Raw genomic sequence first — 18419 nt, 5'->3', positions numbered from 1 at the left:
TATATATACAATGGAATATTACTCAGCCATAAAGAATGATAAAATCATGGCATTTGCAGGCAAATGGATGAAATTGGAGAACATCATGCTAATTGAGATAAGCCAATCTCAAAAAACCAAAGGACGAATGATATCGCTAATAAGCGGATGATGACACATAATGGGGGGTGGGAGGGGTTAGTGTTAGGGTTAGAGTTAGGGTTAGGGAGGGGGGCAAGAATGGAGGAAGGAAGGACTGTATAGAGGGAAAAGAGGGGTGGGAGGGGTGAGGGGAAGGGGAAAAAATAACAGAATGAATCAACCAACATTACCCTACGTAAATTTATGATTACACAAATGGTATGCCTTTACGCCATGTACAAACAGAGAAACAACATGTATCCCATTTGTTTACAATTAAAAAAATAAATAAATAAATAAACTGAGGAGTGGGGTAACTGAGTCAAAAGGTGGTTCCATTGCAAGTTTTCTGAGGAATCTCCATTCTGCTTTCTGTAATGGTTGCACAAATTTGCATTCCCACCAGCAATGTATGAGTGTACCTTTTTCACTACATCCTTGCCAACATTTACTGTTGCTTGTATTCTTGATAATTGCTGCTGCAATTGGAGTGAGATGAAATCTTAGAGTAATTTTATTAGCATTTTTCAAATTGCTAAAGATGTTCAACAATTTTTTATATTTTGTGATAAATTGTATGTCTTCTGTGAAGCGTCTGTTCAGTTTCTTAGCCTATTTATTGATTGGGTTATTTTTCTGTGTATGTGTGTTAAGTTTTTTGAGTTCTTTACATATCCTAGAGATTAATGCTTTATCTGATGTGGTAAGGATTTTCTCCTAATCTATAGTCACTCTTTTCACATTGTTGATTGTTTCTTTTTCTGGAAAGAAACTTTTTAATATGAATGCATTCCATTTATTGATTTTTTTTTAACTTCCTATACTTTAGGGGTCTTGTTGAGGAAGTCAGGTCCTAAGCTGACATGGTGAAGATTTGGACCTACTTTGTCTTCTAGTGGTTGCAAGATCTCTGTTCTAGTGCCTAATTCTTTGATCCATAAAGAGTTGAGTTTTATGCAGGGTTGGAGATAAGCATTTAATTTCATTTTTTTACATGTGGTTTTCCGTTTTTCCAAGCACATTGTGTTGAATATGCTATCTTTTCTCCAGTGAATGTTTTAGGCACCTTTGTCTAGTATGAGATACCTGTATTATGTGGGTTTGTCTCTGTGTCTTCTATTCTGTACCTTTTGTCTACATGTCTGTTTTGGTACTGTTTTTATTGCTATAGCTCTGTAGACTTATCATCTTGTATTCAAGTTTTTGTTTATTAAATCATGGTACCTCAGTTTTACAGCTTGAAATATTCCTTTGTAATTGCCCTTCCATTTGTTTGGTTAATTTCCAAGGATAATTTTTCTTATTTATTTCATTTTGTTTGCTATATTCAGTATGTTTATACAAAAAAAAAAAAAAAAAAAACAACAAAAAAGATCAGATGAGGGAAAATGAGTAACACCCCTCCTTTGTAATCTCAGGATTTCTCAACCATGAGGTAGAAACAAAGGAGAAAAGACAAAGTGCAGATGCACATCAGAGAATTTTGTTTCAAGGGATTTCATTAGCATTGGATTAAATTCCTCTGATGCAAAAAAATTAAAAAGGCTCATAAAACAAGCAAGTCCTGTGAATTTAGTTTGTGAATTATCATAATGCCAGTTTATGTGGTAATTCACTGAAAAGGTTAATGGCACTATGGCATGTCTGAGAAGCAACATGAGGAACAAAAAATAGCTCACTCTACGTAGGATACCTTGTGTCCTTTGTTAACTTAGTAGAGATTGTCAAAATTATGACCCCCCCTAATAAACTTAAATATTTAAATATCTTTAGCCCAGGCTTATTACCAGATGATTGTCTAGGTATCAGAATAATGTATGTCTTTTACAAAATGCTGTAATACCAGAGCGCAGAGATCCAACAAAGGGTAAGGAAGTGCATATAACCCAAATCATTCATTATGGTGGAAAATCTTTATTAACAACAGCTAATACTTACTGAGCCATCATGATGTGTCAGTTACTGAGCTAGGCATTTTATCTGCATAATCTTATTTGAGCCTCATAAATCCACTATTAGGCACTATTCTATTTTGAAGATAAATACACTGGAATTTGGGAAGGTCAAGGTCACTCAAGGCCACACAGCAGACCTGGGACATTAGTATAGGGCTGTATGCCATTAAACTCATGCAGTCTTAACTACTAAGTCATATTACCTTAAATTTCTCATCTTAGATTCTATTACTTGTCCCCAGTCCATCTTAATATAAAACATTTATACGTATTTAGTGAAGTTTCAGAATCATTCTAAATAGTTTTTCCAAAAATTTTAAGAAGATGCAAACTTAGAGTCAGATTAGTGTGGTAGAACTTCAGATTTGGAGCCAATAACCCAATTTTGTGCTTTTGGCCAAGAAACCTTGTGTTATGGTTTGATTATGAGGTGTTCCACAAAGCTCCTGTTAATGCAGGAAGTGAAATGATTAGATTATGAAAGCTGTAACTTAATCAGCCCATCCTAGTTTGAATGGACCAACTGGGTAGGTAAGAAGGCAGGTGAGATGTGGCTGGAGGAGGTAGGTCACTGGGGGCATGCCCTGGAAAGTTTTATATTCTCTGTGGCCCCTTCTCTCTCTCTGCTTCCTAGCTTCCATGAATGGAGAAGCACTCCTCCGCCACATCCTTATGCCATGATGTTCTGCAGAGCAGTGGAGTTGCCCTACCATGGAATGAACCTCTGAAATCTTAAGCCCCAAATACACTTTTCCTCCTCTACATTGTTCTTATAAGGTATTTTGGTCACAGTAATGACAAGCTGGCTAACACAGAAATTGGTGCCAGGAGTTAGGCTTTTGCTGTTACTAGACTGACAATGTGGTTCAAAAATTTTAGAACTGGTTTTCAGAAGTTCAGAAAAGTTCGTAGATGCAGACTGAAGAAGTCTTAGAATGTTGTGAGCAAAGCTTAATGGGTGATTCTGGTGGGGACCTCAGAAGATTGGCATGCTGATTAGAATGCAGTCAGTCAAGATTATGATCATGAAGTGTCAGAGGAAAATGAAGACTCTATTGAGAATAGGACTAGAGGTCATTTGTGTTACATTCTAGCAAAGAACTTGTTTATGTTTTGACCATGTCCTGAGACTTTGTGTGAGACTGAATTTAAAAGAGATGGGCAAATTAATCCAGAAGAGGAAATTTCAAGGTAGCCTGACATTCAGGCAGTGGCATGGATATTGCTGGCAGTATTTAGCCAGGTTTACTGTGAGAACTGAGAATACAAAGAATAGTTCAAAAATTTTTAAAAACATTCATTTTGACCAGAAAAGTGCCTGTAAAATTGGAGCCAAGGAAGCTGTGGTAGTTAAAGAGATTACAGCCACTAAAGAGATATTAAATACGTTGCACAGAGACAATAGGAAAGTTACCTTGAGGGCAACTCAGGAATTTGTAAGACAACACTTATTCCAGGTTTATGGGTGAAGAAGTGAAAATTCCTTTAAGAGATGATAGTGGTGCCCTGATTACACATGGGTGTCTAAAAAGTTGTTTCCCCAGGATTTGTTTCACCATGCATAGCTACCCAAGCACTCAGAAATTGTTGCAGCTTAGGTCCAAGGCAGCCCACCTACTGCTCAAGCTGGTGGCAGAACTTGGTGTCATTCCCACTGTGCTATTTCTGCAGGAATGCAGGATGCTGAAGGTAGGAGGTCATGGAGGTTTCCAAGGAGATTTCATAGGAAGGTCTGGGAGGCTAGGCAAAGTACAGCAGGCTGGAATCCCTGTGGGCAGCACCTGAAAGGGATATGAGTGAACCTGTAAAACTGAAGCTGAAACTGGAATGGAGATCCTAGAAAATAAGAGATGCCAGTAACATTGACGGCTGAGGAAAGCCGGTAGCCATGAGAGAGCCAGGCTGAGAAAGACCATGTAAGCTCCAATCAACAAGGTCAAAGGGACAGGACTGCCCAAGTCCTTTGGAGTCACATCTGGCCAACATATGCCCTGGATGCTGGATGTGGAGTTACAGGATCTAATGTTTTCCTGACTGGGTTTTGGTCTTGCTTTGGTCCCATCTTTCTCTCTATGCCCCTATTCCTCCAATTGGAATGGGAATGTTTACTTTGTGCCATTATATATTGGATGCACAGAACTTGCTTTTGATCTTTACAGGGTCTTATGGCAAAAAGTCTGTCTTCAGCCTAAGATTAAATTTTGGACTTGGACTCTAGAGAAATGTTGGAACTGTTAAGAGTATGAGCACTCTTTTTTTGGTCGGGGGGTAGGCACAGGGATTGAACTCAGGGGTACTTGCCCATGGAGCCACATCCCCAGTCCTATTTTGTATTTTATTTAGAGACAGGGTCTCATTGAGTTGCTTGGCACCTCACTTTTTCTGAGGTTGGCTGAACTGGTGGTCCTCCTGTCTCAGGCTCCCAGGTTGTTGGGATTACAGGTGTGCATCACTGTGCCTGGCTATGAATGCTCTTTGAGATAGATTAAATGCATTTTACATTGTGAGATGGACTTAAACTTTTGGGGAGGAGGAGTAGAATGTTATGTTTTGGATAGGAGATGTCCCCTAAACACTTCTGTGTTGAGACAGGAGGCAATATGATTAGTTTATGAAAGGTATAATATAATCAGTCCATCCTAGTTTGAATGGGCTAACTGGGTGGTAACTGTAGGCAGGTGAGGTGTAACTAAAGGAGATGGGTCACTGGAGGTGTGTTCTGGAAGGGTTCACCTCCCCTGTAGTCCCTTCCCGTCTCTCTACTTCCTGGCCATTATGAATGAAGCAGCACTTCTCCACCATACCCTTCCTCCATGATGTTCTGCCTCACTTTGGCCCAGAGCAATGGTCAGCTGATCAAGGACTAAACTGCTAAAACTGTGAGCCCAAAATAAAATTTTCCACTTCTAAGTTGTTCTTGTCAGGTATTTCAGTCACAATGATGAAAAGTTGACTAACACACACTGTGAAGACAGTTTTCTTATCTGTAAAACAACAATCATGATATCTACATTTTATGGTTATTAAAATGACTTTAGATAATGTAATATTACATAGAGTACAAGAAGAAAACATGCAAATATTATCTATTAATTTCTAATGTTGAATCATCTGAAAAAAAATCATGATTCTATGAACGAAGGAAATGTTTTGATGATATAGCAACATTTTTTCTTCAAATATTTGACAGCTTAGTTTCTCAAGAATCAGGGTAGTAATTTTTTCCTTTGACTCTCATTCTATTTTTGTATTTGGTGCTGTTGATTTTGTTACATAACTGAATTAAAACTTATTGCTTCTTAAAATAGTCTGGAAAAGTATAATTAATAATTTAATACTAGTGGAAAGGTTAATTTAGTGAGTTCTTTTAAATCATAAAATTACTATTTTGTCACAGTTTACATTCGTATGTAGCATAAAGTTAATTATCACCATTCACTTATTTATTCAGTAAATTTTTATTGAGTGCGTATGTGTGCCAACCATTGAACCAACCTAGGGAAAACATATGTCTACTGATGATATTTTGTAAATAGGACAATGGACTCTGATTTTTGATAGGATACTTATTTAGCAAGACTGAGTGCAAAGGGAAGAATCTAGGCTGACTTATGGGTTTCTAGTTTAAACTGGAGGCACAATTTGTAAAGTGATGTGCTAACAGAGTATTTTCTCCTTAACATCTAATTCATGGAATCATTCATGATATTTAAATCTATAATAAAAATGTAAGGGATAATTATATCAAATTTTAGTAAAAGAAGATTAATAGAAAAAATAAAATGCTAACAAACATAACTAGTTACATCACCATTATAAAAATTAGATGTAATATTTAGAATGATAAAAAATCATTGCAAAGATAGGCAGAAATTTTAGCTTACTGATTTATGAATCACCTTGAATTTTCATTTCCCCTTTGTTCTATAGGAACAGTCTCCTGTGTCAGCAGTATCAAAAGACATAGCTTACATTCATCAAAAGATATAGCTTTAATGTTCTCATTAGAGCGAAACTCAAATTTGGTTCATTATACCCCTCAAAAACTTAGAGACTTGTGTTCCAGAGTCATTTCAGCACCTGTGTGTCCAATTTGCTGCAATTATAGCAAAGCCATGTAGCAGAAGAAAGGATATAGTCATCAGATAAGTCTGCTCTTTAAAAATCTAATTAAAGTTTCAAGTGCAAGCTGCTTGCTGAACAAGAATCCTCAGACACAATCAACCACAGGATTTCAACTGAATCTTAAGAATTTTACAAAGAAATGATATACTATTTGTTCAAAGAGAATGAAACACCTGTTTCTAAGAGTGATTTAAGTCAATAACTAATAAACTAAATCTTTGTTATGAATGCATTCTGGTGTCTGAATGACTGTTGCCCTTTCGGAGGGCAAAGTGCACAAAAGATTCAGTGACCTTCTGACTTGACAGTCAAATAACCACCATTATGTTCAGCCAATGTAAATAAGCATGGCTGACAATTTGCTAATTGGCCGCCTCTGGTCAGCCAAGTGTACTTTTGACCTTAATGAGAACCTAATCAATTAATACTTAGGGCAATAAAGACCTCTTGCTGATTGAGTTAGACAGAAATTATCTTTTTCTAACAGGATTAATGCTGCAAAGTGGCAAACTTTTAATTTAATATATGATAATCCTCTCTTTTAAAAGGACCCTCCTATTATGCTAGCATTGTGAAATTGAATTATAAAATGTTAGATCTGTGATTCAACTATGTTTAAAGCTTTTTAAAAGAAAAAAAAAACACAAACAAGCAGTGTAATTTAGATACTAAAAAGAGAACTTCTGGTGTTCATTTGAATTATATGGTAATCAATTAATCATGATAGGATCATTGAATTGAAAAAACACAAATGTTTTTTTAAAACCCAAAGAAAGTCCACATTAAAATTCTAGAGAGAATAGTGAAATATTTAATATGTATGTTTTTCAATTTGGGGTTCTCTTCTGGCAACTATAAGATGATAGTAGCTAGCATTACAGGGGCATTAAAGTTTCCTTTTTCATTATAAAGAAAGATGTTACTATTGGCTTTCATGAAGATATAAAAAATGCTTTTAGAAATGGTTCATTATGTTACAAGAGAAATTGTCACAGAGTGGACTGTTCTCTGTAACATGGCTGATATAAAGCAGCACTCTTTAATGCACTCCGTAGAGTAGGTAAATACTCTCTATGCTGAAATGCAGCCATAATTCGTAGGAACTTCCAGAATTACTTTCTGTTTACAATATATAATATCTGACTTGGCAAAGGAACAAGTTTATCATTTTGGGTTAAAAATTTATCACTTGGACATAACATCTAAAAATTTATAATTCTCCTCTGTCAATATGCTTGCAACTCCTTTGGCTCAGACCAAAAATGTATGTATTTTATGTAGTACAGAAGACATGATTCTTTTAAAAAATAGTTAAAAAGCAATAGCTGTTTATCTGCAATAACTGTTTCATGAGACTTTTAATACAGATAAATATGCAAATATGTCATACTATTTTTAATACACCATTTTTACGCAGTGTAGTGACTGAAAACAGAGCAAACATTCTGTGTATTTAAATTCATAATGAGAAACATGCACTATTCAAAACTGGAATTATTGTCATGTTGTAGTGAGTAATAAAAATATGTTTTTGGATGGTAAATAAAACAGTGCTAAATCATAACAAGAACACCGACATTCCAGGGCAGATTCTACTACCATGTCATTGGTATTGTTTAAAAAGCTACAAAGCACTGCTCACATTTTTCTGTTGATGAGGTAACATCAGGTTAACATCTAGTTGTATTTTGCAATTAATAAGTAATAATGCAATTTTATCTATATTCTAGGTTATGAAGACAGGACCAACTAGGGTTTTATAATTTAGGTTAGTCATTGAAGTAGCTAAGTCAAGTTAGGTATTTTTAAAAGAATCGTATGAGAAATGCATAATGCAGTTAGAATTAAATTCCACAGGTTTATTTGGACCTTACTATGCTTTTTTTCCTAATAAAATCTGCAATGATTTTTCACATTAATTATAAAAATGTCAAACAGCAAATTAGAGTTTTACATTGAGTATCTGTAGCACCACTGATCATCATTACCATTTCAAGATATTTACTGCATCATATATCTACCACATTTCTTTTAAATTTTGACCTCCTTAAAAAAAACAGTAGACTGTATTTTGGGGTTAATTTCAGTGTTATAGAAAATTGAAGAGGAAAATGCAGAACTCCCACATATCCCAACACTCTCCCTACTTTCCTCTATTGACATATTGGATTAGTGTGGTATATTTGTTACAACTGATGAGTCAATATTGCTAAATTATTATTATCTCAAATCTATAGTTTATATTAGAGCTCACTTTTTGTGTAGGCATTCTACAAATTTTGACAAATGTATGACACATGAACATCATTACAGTGTCTTAGAATAGTTTTATTGCCTTAAAAAAATCCTCTGTGGTCCACCTGTTTATCCCTCCCTCCCTCCTCTGAAACTCTGGCAACCATTGATCTTTTTTATTGTCTCTCTAGTTTTGTCTTTTTTAGAATGTCATATAGTTGGAATCATATAGCAAGTAGCGTTTTCATACTGGCTTATTTTTACTTAGCATCCATGTCTTTTTGTGGTTTGATAGTTCACTTTGGTGTTGAGTAATATTCCATCAGATGGATGAACTAATGTCTATTTATTCACTCGTCTGTTGAAGGATATTTCAGTTGCTTCCAATTTTTAGCAACTATTAATAAAACTGCTTTAAATATTCATGTTGGTTTTTTTCAGTTGATTCTAGGTTTTCAGCTCATGTAGGTAAATAGCAAGGAGGACAACTGTTGAACTGAATACTAAGAATATACTCAGTTTTGTAAAGAACAGCAAACTGTATTCCAAAGTGGTTGCAATGTTTTGTATTCCAATCAGCAATGAATGAGAGTTCCTCTTGCTCTATATCTTTGCCAGCATTTGGTGTTGTCAGTTTGGGATTTTAGCCATTCTAATAGGTGTGTATGGATTTAATTTACATTTTTTCTTGGTGCTTTATGGTTGTACATATTGATGAGATTCATTGTTACATATTTGTACATGCATACAACATAACAATATAATTTGGCCAATATCATTCCTCAGCATTTTCCCCCTTCCTACCTACCACACCTTGATCCCTCTTCTCTATCTATCTCCCTTTGATTTTCAGGAGATCCATCCCCATCTTTGTTTCCCCTTTTCCTCTCTAATTTCTGCATGTGAGAGAAAATAGGACCCTTAACCTTCTGAGTTTGACTTATTTCGCTTAACATGATGGTCTCTAATTCATTCATTTTCCTGAAAATTCCATAATTTCATTTTTCTTTATGGCTGAATAAAACTCCTTTCTTTATCCATTAATCCATTGATAGACTGGTTCCATAGTTTGGCTATTGTGAATTGTGCTGCTATAAACATGGGTATGCATGTATCACTATAGTAAGTGGACTTTAATTCTTCAGAATAAATTTTGGAATAATTTTATATTATAGAAAAGTTTCAAGGATAAAAAAGATGTTTCCTTTATACTCCTCAACCAGTTTCTCACAGCATTAAGATCTTAAATTACATGGTACATTTGTCAAAACTAAGATATCAACATTACTACATTTATGGTAACTAAACTACAGATATTATTCATATTTTTTCAGTATCTCCATTAGTATTCCTCTTGTTCCAGGATCCATAAAGGCGATCATACTGTACTTAATAATTTTTTCCCTAGTGTCTTCATGTCTCTGAAAGGTTCTTGGTCTTTCCTCATCTTCAATGACCTTGAGAATTTTGAGGCAATGTACATAACTTATCACTGGTGGTAAGTTTAATCATTTAAGGCAATATTAGTAAGATCCCTTACTATAAAGATGCTATTCCTCCCTTTCAAACTCTCCTAGTTGGAAGAGAGTCATTAAGTGCAGTTCACACTCAAGGTAGTAATTATTTATATTAGTATGGACTCACGTATAATTATTTTATACTCTGGACTTTGTTGGTTAAACTATTTCAGCTTTGGATACTGAAGACTTATTCAGAGTGGCTTCCCTGTCTACTTGAGATGTCCCTGTCCTTTTTGTGTTGTTGTTGTTTGAATATTGTACTTCCTTATTTTCTGACATGAAATTAGCTTAAGGCCCATCTTGTATTCTCCCTGATGCAGAAGTAGAATCAACCATTTCTTCAAGAAGATCTGGTTCTTTTTGTTGGAATATGGTATTTAGAAAACAAGATCTAGGCATTATCACTATTGTGTTACCATAAGTTTTTTTAAACTAGCAATGTAACATGAGGATAAACTTTTGAAAATTCAACTCTTCTTAAATTAAATACCTGAGAAGAGTTAGATCAGCAAACTACTTGAATTTTTTTGTTTTATTTAATGTCTTAAGAAAATGGTACTATTCTCAGTATTTTTATTTGGGATTTTAACCAGTTTTATTTGAAGCTTTAGAAAAAATTAATTTATTATATAAATGACCAAACATCAAGAATAGCTGTGGATGCTTAAGCATCTATTTAGCGTTAGCTATCTTCTTTTTTGTTTGTTTGTTTTCTTTGAAGCCAAAAGACTTTGGTCTCCTGTTATATTTTTTTCTGGATGATGAAGTTCTTTCCTCTGGTACTAATTAATATCTTTCTTTTATCCTCATATACATAGATTTGTCAAAATTAATTTGTTAACTAATTAACTGATATGTGAGAATGCATATCCTACATACATTTTAAAAAGGTAAAGAAAGAATGTGGGGAAAAATTCACACTTGTTCATTGCTGGTGGAGTTGCAAATTGGTGCAAACACTCTGGAAAGCAGTATGGAGATTCCCCAGAAAACTCGGAATGGACCCACCCTTTGACCCAGTTATCCCACTCTTTGGTTTATTCCCAAAGGACTTAAAATTAGCATACTACAGTAATACAGCCACATCAGTGTTTACGGCAACTCAATTCACAATAGCTAGATTGTAGAACTAACCTAGATGCCCTTCAACAGATGAATGGATAAAGAAAATGTGGTATATATGCACAATGGGATATTATTAAGCCATAAAGAAGAATAAAATTGATTCTACTTCTGCATCAGGGAGAATACAAGATGGGCCTTAAGTAAATGTCATGTCAGAAAATAAGGAAGTACAATATTCAATTTGCAGGTAAATGGATGAAATTGGAGAATATCATGCTAAGTGAAATAAGCCAATCCCAAAAAACCAAAGGCCGAATGTTTTCCCTGATAAGTGGAAGATGATATATAATGGGGGTGGGGGTTAGGGGGTAAGAGAAGAATGGAGGAACTTTATATTATGTAGAGGGAAATGAGAGGGGGAGGGGGCAGGGGTATGAAAGATGACGGAATGAGACAGACATCATTATCCTATGTACATGTATGATTACATGAATTGTGTGAATCTACATCATGTACAACCATAGAAACGAAAAGTTGTACCCCATTTGTGTACAATGAATCAAAATACAGTCTGTAAAAATAAAAAAAAAACGCTTGAGGGATTTAAAAAACGTCAATTATAACACATTTTAATTAATAAAATTAGAATTAGAAAAAAAAGAATAACACAATTGTGGTTGTATAAAAAGCTCTATATGTACCAGTCAAAATGGCATATCATCAAAATGTTCTCACACATAGTGAAAATAATACTATCCCAAGACTCAAGAAGTCAGGAATGCGCTCGCGCTCTTTCTCTCTCTCTCTCTCTCTCTCTCTCTCTCTCTCTCTCTCTCTCTCTCTCTCTCCCAGTATGTGTGTGTATGTGTGTGTTTAATGCTTCTTTAGAAAAGAATCACAGTACAGTACAGAAATGTACAGCAAGGACAGCCAAAATTCTCTGAAATCCTAATATTCAGAGATAACCACTTTCACTCTTTTAGACCACTCCAATGTCCTTTTGGACCACCTTTTATTTATATGGAACCACACACATGTGGACAATGGAATAATTCAGTTTATATATAAGCATTAATGTACATGTAACTTTACATGAATGGGACTATATGACACATACTGTTCTGTTATCTGCTTTACTCATTGACAATAGTCATGGAAATCTTTTCTTGCAGATGAATGTAGATACAGACATGTAACAGCCTTTTTAATGCTGCATATTTTCCCAAGGTACTATTATGTTATACTTTATGTATTATGTTTCTACCAGAGGATAGTTAAATTGTCTGCAAAGTACTGTTATAAATTATACAAAGATCAACATTCTCTGTTGTCAGAATATTTCCTTAAAATAAACTCTGAGAATCACAAACTTAAAAGATATGGACATTTTAATCAGCATAAATATTTTTAAATTGTCCTTTGGAAGGGTTGATCAAAGTACACACTCATCAGCAGAATTGTATTTTAAGGTGTTCTTGTCATCTATTTTTCCAGGTTTAAAACACCGTATGTTCAAATGTGTATTTCTTTTTTGTTCTGCATGAGAAATCTTTCCTTAATTCTGCAATGATCTATTCAAGTACTGATTTAAGTTCATTCTAATTAGTTTTTCTTCCAGAGCACTACTGGACACGTGTCAGAGATCCCAGTTTCTATCTTTCATGTTTTTAACTTCTGTTCCATACTATCCATGATTTTGTCTTGCTGTGCTGCACTCTGGATAACTACTTCAGCTCTGCATTTCTGTTTGCTCGTCCTCTTTTCAAATGTGTCTAATTTTCTGTTAGTTCATCCTCAGAATTTAAAATTTAGTTCTAATGACCTATTTTTACTTTTAAGAAGCTCCCAAGGCTCTGATTCTGCTGATTTGTTTGTTTGCTTTCCTTTTCACCTCTTCATTTATTGTTTTATGTCTGATGATCCTTCTCTGTAGTGGCTTGTTTCTTGATGTATTTTGTCATTTGGCACAGTGTCTAATGGTTGTGTGACTTTTTCTGTGCAACTACTATAAGACTTGGATTCAGTGTGCATTTCTTCGAAGGGAATTTGAACTAGCAGATGCACCACACAACCAATTTACTGATTTGGGATGACTTGAAATTCATTTATCTCTTTAAGATTTTCAGGCCCACAAGTTCAAATTTGAGGGAAAACGTACATGTTTGAATTCTCAGGGGAGTGCTTTTATAAAATTTGGTTAACTCACCATTTGAGCCATGACAAACACATTTCGGATTGTATCCTTTTGTTGGTGAGCATATTTTCTTAGTCTACCGTTTTGTGGAGATTCTGTAACCTTCCAGAGCCATGGCTTGTAGAGAGGCCTCAGCCTGCTCACCTCTTTGTGCCCTCCAAATCTTTGTTCCTAAATGGCCAAAAACATGCATTCTGATTACTATGATCAGCTGTTAATTTCCATAGTTTAGGTTTCAGTTTACCAAATTCTCTTCCATTTGATCCTCTAGATATTTCTTTTACTTCTTATGAACTCATTTGCACATTTTAAAAGATAGTTTGTCTTTTTAATAAAAGTCCAATAGTTCTAGTTGGGAATTGAGGATACTTTTCAGATTACTTAGGGTTGCAAGCAATACAGGATGTCCAGTTATGTATGAATTTCAGATTAAAAAGGAATACTCTTTCAATGTAGATATATTCCAAATATTTTATGGGCCATACTTACACTAAATGATTATTTACTTTTTATGTTAATTTAAATTAAACTGGCCATTTTATACTTTTATTTGAACTATATGACAACTGTGGAATTAAATGCATCATATTTTGGAAATGAAAGTCTGAATTATGGCCTAAGTAAAATTTTACCAACTCAGATGTGAGTCCTGCATTATATATTAGAAGTATAATTTTTGTCTTAAGAATATTGTTATTTAATACACGTGGCTTATACCTGAAAATTCTATAGAATGTGTTCCATCATCTTCATAATTATAATGTGAAAAAAATCTGAGCCCCAATACCTCTTTTTAAGTGATCTGCTTCTTTCTAAATTCTAAACTTTTTCTTTACCCGTACTTACAGTTTAATAACAAATATATATTACAAACACATTCATTCTAAGGATTTTTCTACAATGTGACATTTTTTGACCTATTGATTTGGGTTTTCATTTTTAGTCCTGGAGATTTTTCTTTTAATTTTTGTGTGTTCATTTATTTTGATTCCCACCTCCATCTCCATTACATAATAAGTTGGCTTTCAATTGTTCTTCACATCTACCCTAGCATGTTTTAAGTGCTTGACTCTTGACCTCGTTTTTTAAAGTTTTTTCTAAACTAACCCTTTGATTTTTAAATTTTTAAATTTTTTTCTTCTAATTAGTTATACATGACAGCAGAATGCATTTCGACTCATTGTACACAAATGGAGCACAGCTTTTCATTTCTCTGGTTGTACATGATGCAGCCACACCATTTGTGCAATCATACACATACATAGGGTAATAATGTCCTTCTCATTCCATCATCTTTCCCACACTTATACCCCTTCCCCTCCCCGCGTCTGCAGTATCCAAAGTTTCTCCATTCTTCCCTTATCCCCTGCCACTATGAATCAATAACCACTTATCAGAGAAAACATTTGGCTTTTGATTTTTGGGACTGGCTTATTTTGCTTAACATGATATTCTACAACTCCATCCATTTGCCAGCAAATGCCATAATTTTATTCTTCTTTAAGGCTGAATAATATTTCATTGTGCATACATATCACAAATTTCTTTTCTCATTCATTTGCTGAAGGGTATTTAGGTTGGTTCCACAGTTTAGCTATTGTGAATTAAGCTGCTATAAACTTTGATGTAGCTGCACAGCTGTAGTATGCTGACTTTAAGTTCTTTGTGTATAGATTGAGGAGTGGGTTAGCTGGATCAAAAGGTGGTTCCATTCCAAGTTTTCTAAGGAATCTCCATAATGCTTTCCAGAGTGATTGCATCAATGTGCAGTCCCACCAACAATGAATGAGTGTACCCTTTTCTTCACACCTCACCAACACTTACTGTTACTTGTATTCTTGATAATTGTCATTCTGACAGTCATAAGATGAAATCTTAGTTTTGATTTGCATTTCTCTAATTGCTAGAGTTGTTGAACATCTTTTCATATATTTGTCGATTGAATGTATATCTTATTCTCTGAAGTGTCTGTTCAGTTCTTTAGCCCATTTTATTAATTTCATTTTTTGTATTTTTGGTGTTAAGTGTTTTGAGATCTGTAAATATCCTGGAGATGAGTGCTCTATCTGATGTGTATGTGGTAAAGATTTTCTCCTATTCTGTAGGGTCTCTCTTCACGTTATTGATTTTGTCCTTTGCTGAGAAAAAGCTTTTTAGTTTGAATCTATCCCATTTATTGATTCTTGTTTTTATTTCTTGTGTTTATGGATTTTTGAGATTGGCTTATCTCACTTAGCATGATATTCTCCAGTTTCATCCATTTGCCTACAAATGCCATAATTTTATTATTCTTTATGGCAGAGTAATATTCCATTGTATATATATACCACAGTTTCTTTACCCATTCATCAATTGAAGGGCATTTATGTTGGTTCCACAATATGGTTATTGGGAATTGAGCAGCTGTGAACATTGATGTGGCTGCATCTTTATAGTATTCTGCTTTTAAGTCCTTTGGGTATAGGCCGAGGAGTGGGATAGCTGGGTCAAATGGTGGTTCCATTCCAAGTTTCTGAGGAATCACCACACTGCTTTCCAGATTGGCTGCACTAATTTGCAACCCCACCAGCAATGTATGAGTGTACCTTTTTCCCCACATCCTTGCCAACACCTATTGTTGCTTATATTCTTGATAATCACCATTCTAATTGGGGAGAGGTGGAATCTTAGGGTAGTTTTGATTTGCATTTCTCTTATTACTAGAGAAGTTGAACATTTTTTCATATGTCTGTTGATTGCTTGTAGATCTTCTTCTGTGAAGTGTCCATTTCTTTAGCCCATTTGTTGATTGGATTATTTGTATTCTTGGTGTAGAGTTTTTTGAGGTCTTTATAGATGCTGGAGATTAGTGCTCTATCTGAACTATGAGAATTTTTGCATCTATGTTCATCAGAGATATTGGCCTGAAATTTTCTTTCCTTGATATGTCTTTGCCTGGTTTGGGTATCAGAGTGATACTAGCCTCAGTGAATGAGTTTGGAAGAGTTCCCTCGTTTTCTATTTTATGGAATAATTTGAGGAGTATTGGTATTAGTTCTTTGAAAGTTCTTTGTAGAACTCAGTTGAGAATCTGTGTGGTTCTGAGATTTTATGAGGTGGTAGATTTTTGATGACTTCTTCTGTTTCATTGCTTGAAATTGATCTGTTTAAATTGTGTATGTCCTCCTGATTCAGTTTGGGTGGATCATATATCTCTAGAAATTTGTCAACATCTTTGAGATTTTCTATTTTATTGGAGTTTAAATTTTCAGAATAGTTTCTAATTATCTTCTGTATTTCAGTAGTGTCCATTGTTATATTTACTTTTTCATCACTAATTTTAGTAATTTGAGTTTTCTCTCTCTTTGTTAGTACGGCTAAGGGTTTATTAATTTTATTGATTTTTTTCCAAAGAACCAATTGTTTTGTCGATTTTTTCAATTGTTCCTTTTGTTTCGCTTTCATTGATTTCAGCTCTGTTTTAATTATTTCCTGTCTTCTACTATTTTTGGTGTTGATCTGTTCTCTTTTTTTCTAGGGTTTTGAGATGTAATGTTAGGTCATTTAGTTGTTGACTTTTTATTCTTTTAATGAATAAACTCAATGCAATGAACTTTCCTCTTAGCATTGCCTTTATAGTGTCCCAGAGATTTTGGTATGTTGTATTGGTGTACTCATTTACCTCTAAGAATTTTTTTATCTCCTCCCTAATGTCTTCTGCTATCCATTGTTCATTCAGTAGAGTATTATTTAGTCTCCAGGTGTTGGAGTAGTTTCTATTTTTTATTTTATGATTTATTTCTAATTTCATTCCATTATGATCAGATAGAATGCAGAATAGTATCTCTAATTTTTTTTGTATTTGCTAAGAGTTGTTTTGTGGCATAATATATGTTGACCTCTTAATTTTGTGTGGCTTTTCATAATCCTGTCCTCTGTCACTGTTTGGATTTTCTATATTGCTGAATTTCTTTTTGTTGTTTTTAATACATTAAACTTTTTCCTGTGGTGTTATTTTCTTCTCACTTTCTTTCATTAATTTTGCTAGCTTAGCTTCCTTTTCATCTTATTCCTTGATTTACCTCATATTTTATCTATTACTTCATGATGCCCAATTTTCTTCAATTTTCATAAGTGTTGAAAGAAGTTTCAAACATTTTATATTCTTTTGAAGTGCATTTTCTTACAAAGTGTCCTCTGTACTTGAATTTTACGTGTTCTGGTTCTTCATTTGTTTTTCCTTTGGGTGGAAGCAAAATGTATTTGATAGATCTCGTTTCTGAACAGGGTCATTTTACCCATCCTCATTAGTTCCAAGATAGTGTGGGTGTATTCCCTCAGATTTTTCTTTCTGAATATCCAGGAACCTAATAAATTCTGTATATGCAGTGGGCATATGGTAGATTTCATGATTTGTTTTATGTCTCAGATGTCATAGGGAATTCTATTTTTGATAGACCCTCCTTAATTCTCCTGATATATTGGTTAGCTTTGCAGGTGGGTAGTTCTCTGTACATTACTTTGTTTCCCTATTTTAGCATAATGTAGATATTTCTTTTATGATCTGTATGGTTTGACCACATACTTATTTCACTGACTTCATTGGTTGCTGCTTGCTGCTCATGATCAGGTCAATTGTGCATAGTGATTATTTCCTATTTCTCTTTTTCACCACTATTGGACCCAGAATAGAAAAGACTAAACTTGGTGGCTCTTCAAACTAGGGATTGAGGTTACTGTATTGAAATAATAAGGGAAAGGGACTTCTAAAAAAACAACATATTTTTCTCTGCCCTATTTTTACCCCTAATTTCTGCATCTCCAAATTGAAATACAATTGGGACAATATCAGTGAGTTTTTAAAACACTTTTTAAAAAGATAGAAACCATATTCTTCACTTTATATTACTTTCTAAAAGAGGAATTCAGTGTAGATTGCCACCATTTTATTTCAATTTGATTTAAAGTTGTATATTTAGATAATGACTTTTGATCCTTCTTTAGATATAGCATTGGTCATTCTTTTGTTTTTACTTCTTTTTTGATAATTTTTGTAAGTGCTACAAAAAAATGTGAAGCTACTCTTACATTGCCTGCCATCTTTCCTCTAATTGCCAATTATTTTAAAAAAAGGTTTATAACCTTGGGAAAGTCATTTTACTTCTTGAGGCCTCAACTTATAAAATGAAAGAACAGACTAATTGTGGGGTCCTATCCATTTCCATA

Source organism: Sciurus carolinensis, chromosome 2 (genome assembly GCF_902686445.1).
Source record: "Sciurus carolinensis chromosome 2, mSciCar1.2, whole genome shotgun sequence".
Lineage (NCBI taxonomy): Eukaryota > Metazoa > Chordata > Mammalia > Rodentia > Sciuridae > Sciurus > Sciurus carolinensis.
Note: the sequence above shows the minus strand (reverse complement) of the source record.